This window comes from Limulus polyphemus, unplaced genomic scaffold, assembly GCF_000517525.1.
Source record: "Limulus polyphemus unplaced genomic scaffold, Limulus_polyphemus-2.1.2 Scaffold11967, whole genome shotgun sequence".
In the NCBI taxonomy this organism is placed as follows: Eukaryota; Metazoa; Arthropoda; class Merostomata; order Xiphosura; family Limulidae; genus Limulus; species Limulus polyphemus.
Window position 1 is genome coordinate 1 of NW_013677577.1, and position 4829 is coordinate 4829.

The following is a 4829-nucleotide window of genomic DNA, read 5'->3' on the forward strand; positions in this document are numbered from 1 at the left end:
AGAGCACAGACCTTACGGTTTTTTTTAACAATTCGGTGAATTCCAATTGCAAAAACTAAGAACTTTTGAACTTGGAATCAACTTACTGTAAGATTTTTGATTTTGTTTTGTTCCAGAAAAAAAACAAATGTGTGTGTATTGAAATAGTTGTATGAAATTTCGTTTTGACAAATATTTCATTTTATTATGCTATGTGTATGATTGTCTTAACACGCTTTTCCAGGATTAGTTAAGTGTATGAAAAATATGCAGGTTTGTAAAACCTCACATAGATGGCGCTGTTACTGCTAAGATGTTAAGATGTTTGTACAGCATTTGATTTTGTTTTTATCTTTAAGACTACTTTCAGTAAGTATTTCATGAAATATGTTTCTGAAAAAGAAACCATTATTTAAAGCTAAAATTCTTCAACAAGAAACAAATTATTTACAGTTATTTAAGTGCTGTTATTTTCACATACATATTCATTATGTTTTCAAGTCTCCAAATCTTTTATCGGGTGTTGAAGCTATAAAAAGATTTTAGCAGTTTAGGAAACTGTTTAGGGCTATCATCATAATGCTAGTTTAGGAAGCTGTTATATTGATAATATTAGCGAACCCATAATTTTACGAAACTGTTCAGGAATATCATCATAATTGTATTCAACCCATCAGTTCAGGAATTTATTTAGGATTATCATCCAGTGAAACCATAAGTTTAGGAAGTAATTCAGCGTAATGCTAATGAATCCATATATTTAGGAAACTGTTTAGGGTTAGCTTACTAACGCTAGTCCATTAATTTAGTAAATTGTTTAGAGTTAGCTTCCCAATGCTAGCCCATTAATTTAAGAATTTATTTAGGGCTGTCATCCAGTGAAACCCTAAGTTTAGTAAACTGTTTAGGGTTAGCTTCCCAATGCTAACCCATTAATTTAAGAATTTATTTAGGGCTATCTTCCAGTGAAATATTAAGTTTAGTAAACTGTTTAGGATTAGCTTCTTAACGCTAGCCCATTAGTTTAGTAAACTGTTTAGGGTTAGTTTCCTAACGTTATCCCATTAGTTTAGTAAACTGTTTAGGATTAGCTTCTTAACGCTAGCCCATTAGTTTAGTAAACTGTTTAGGGTTAGCTTCCTAACTCTAGTGAAACTTTGAATTTGTGAAGCTCTTTAGGGTTATCTTCTTAATGCTATTAAACACATTAGTTTATTAAGCTGTTTACTGTTATCATCGTAATTTTAGTAAATCATGCATAAGTATAAAGAACCCATTAGTTGAGGAATTTGTTTATGGTTCTCATCCTAACGTTAGTGAACCCATGCTTCATCTAAGCAGTGAATTATTATCTAATTCTAACTTATCTAATTATTTTGCAAGTTCTTATATCAATATTTTAGGCTTAGCTTCTATATATCGGTACTGGTTTAGTTTTTCACAGTGCGGTCCTGTACTCTAAAATAAATGGCCCATGGTTAACGTCAGTCACGTGATCATGCACTGGAATGCAAGTCTGTGTCTGAGATAGTCTTGGCAGCAAACTGCACATATTCTTTGCTCAACTGCAATCATCAAAGTGCCTTTATAATTTTCCTGTTGGGCTACAACCCGGCACAGAGGACAATTTTAGTGTACAAACATTTCGCGTGAGAGAAGTATCGTGTGAATACAGCAAACCTATGTTTCTGTTTACATTGCTGCAAATTCACGTTTCTGTTTATATTACTACAAACTTACGCTTCTATTTATATTACTACAAACTTACGCTTCTGTTTATATTACTAGAAACTTACGCTTCTGTTTGTAGTACTACAAACTTACGCTTCTGTTTATATTACTACAAACTTACGCTTCTGTTTGCATTACTACAAACTTACCCTTCTGTTTACATTACTACAAACTTACGCTTTTGTTTGTAATACTACAAACTTACGCTTCTGTTTATATTACTACAAACTTACGATTCTGTTTACATTACTAGAAACTTACGCTTCTGTTTACATTACTAGAAACTTACGCTTCTGTTTGTAGTACTACAAACTTACGCTTCTGTTTATATTACTACAAACTTACGCTTCTGTTTACATTACTACAAACTTACGCTTTTGTTTACATTACTACAAACTTGCGCTTCTGTTTATATTACTACAATCTTACGCTTTTGTTTGTAGTACTACAAACTTACGCTTCTGTTTGTAGTACTACAAACTTACGCTTCTGTTTACATTACTACAAACTTATATCTCTACTTATATTGTTACTTAACTGGCCTCCAGTGATTACGTTTATTTGTGGTTGTTTAATCTCGATATTTTGAATCATTTTACTGACTTCTCAGGATTGATTGTTTGTATGTAATAATGTTCTTAATAACCTTTGTTCTGACTTAGAGTGAGCAGTACTTAAGCTAACGCTAATATTGTGATTCCAGTTCTTGTCCTTTTACAGATCAATGACAAGTTAACATGGTATCGAACATGGTTTAGTGTTGCCCGTTGGTGCTTGTAAGGGCATTAAGGTTGGCTTAAATAGTCGCCATGACAACATACTGTAGTTGATTATATGTAGGCGTATTCTGGAAAATATGAACCTTAGGATTGGTTGTCTTGGCTATGACGTATCTGGTTGTTTTCTGGAGTGTATTACAGAATGTTAAGCAATAAAACTGATTTAACTCGTCATGACGACATATCTCATTATTTTCAGATGTGCAGTGGACAATAGGCACCGGTAGGGTTGTTTTTCAGGACGACATAGTTCGTTATTTTCAGGTGTTTAACGGAGAATAGGCACCTATAGGGTTGGTTGTCATGACGACACATTTCGTTATTTTCAGGTGTTTAATGAAGAATGGGCACCTATAGGGTTGGTTGTCGTGACAACGCATTTCGTTGATTTCAGGTGTTTAACGGAGAATAGGCACCTATAGGGTTGGTTGTCGTGACGACACATTTCGTTATTTTCAGGTGTTTAATGGAGAATATACGCCGACAGATGTCGTTATTTTAATGGAGAAAATGCACCGGTAGGGTTGGTTGTCATGACGACGTTATTTTAATGGAGAATATGAAGCAATAAGGTATTATGTCCATAACTTCTTGAGTAGAACTAGTTAACGAAAAACGTACTAAAACAATGTCTGTGTATCTGAAAAGCACTAAGCACTAGTGTTATATTCTTGTCGTGAATATGCGCTTGGTTGTCCACGTTAAATAAAAAATTTGGGCGCACGTTCTAACCTCGAGTGTACTCCCATTTTTATGGAGGTTTTGAACAAAAACGGGTGCTGTATTTTATTTATTTATTTATTTTTTGGAGGGGAGAGAGAGAGAAGAAGAAGAAGCTCACCATAACAACAACGTGGGTTACCCTATTTAATGAAATACAATTTAAATTGACGTTTCTTTTCTGAATAAAAAGATAAGAAGGAATATGGCCCTTTAACTCCACCGTATTTTTGAATATTATACTTGTACCTCGTGAGTCTAACACGTAAAATAATAATATTATCTTTAACATAAAATATAAGGTACAAAGAAATATACTGTCAATATTTACTGGAGTTTGACAAAGTTTAGTACAAAATCTTATTAGCGTAGTTATATGAATAGACATTCTGTATGCATATCAATTGTTAACCTTTTACCCTCTAGATATCACTCTATTAACCCTATTATAGATTCAATTAAATATTAGGGTTAGTCTTTTTCGATATTCTCTTGTCTTTGATTAGATGTAATCGGATTTAAACCCTCACATTCACAATTTCCTAAACTTGATAGATTTTAAGAACTGCAACTTGAATATTAGCGAGTGACTTATATCCAGTAGTGAATACATAAACGTTTTTTTTTAAATATATTATTAATACTTTACATAAGCTGGTTTTGGTTTCATTTCTTCCCACAATCATTGAAGGTTGTTTTATAAGGTGTGGAAGTTAAGTGAATCCACACGGATATAAGACAAAATATATGCACTGAATTTGAACTGAACTGTAAGATAATATGAATCGTTATTTGTTATTTTATATTCATCGCTGCTTGTACAGATTTTAACGTTATTTAATAAATCCAATTTTCATCACACATCCTCTACTGGTATGTTTCTGAAACTAATTGAAATATCGTTGACGAAAATAAAGTTTTTTTTTTAATTAAGAAATCGGGAAATACAGACCGCAAAGAAAATTTAATTAGAATAAAACAAAAAAACGTTTTATTTTCAGGCTGTAAAAGTTGTATTTCATATTTATTACGAGGTTTCATTCACTATTAGTGGCGCCCTCTGTGTGTGGCGTCGTAGGTTAGATGAAAACATAAAATATTATTAAAAGTACATTTTCACCACATACCTATTGACCATTTTTTTGTCATACGAAACAATATAATCTCATCGCCTTACTTAGCTAATCACTAAGTTGTTTCCCGTTGGTTTAGCTATATATCTACATGGTTACAAAGTACGTCTCAATTTACAACATTCTATATCTACATGGTTACGTTCCTAATTATGATAATAAATTATCAAACTAACAGCTACGTTCTTACTTATGATAATAAATTACCAAACTAACAGCTACGTTCTTACTTATGATAATAATTACCTTATGATAATAAATTACCAAACTAACAGCTACGTTCTTACTTATAATAATAAATTACCAAACTAACGGCTACGTTCTTAATTACAATAATAAATTACCAAACTAACAACTACGTTCTTACTTGTGATAATAAATTATCAAACTAACAGCTACGTTCTTACTTATAATAATAAATTATCCAAACTAACAGCTACGTTCTTACTTATGATAATAAATTATCAAACTAACAGCTACGTTCTTA

General features: G+C 32.1%; 1 long non-coding RNA gene across 1 annotated transcript; it reads left to right on the forward strand.

The window, feature by feature from the left end:
* Nucleotides 1-17: 17 nt before the first annotated feature.
* LOC111083900 lies at nt 18-4070 on the forward strand. The gene is made up of 2 exons (XR_002609298.1): nt 18-2818; nt 2949-4070. It is a non-coding gene; the product is annotated as an uncharacterized LOC111083900 (long non-coding RNA).
* Nucleotides 4071-4829: the final 759 nt, after the last annotated feature.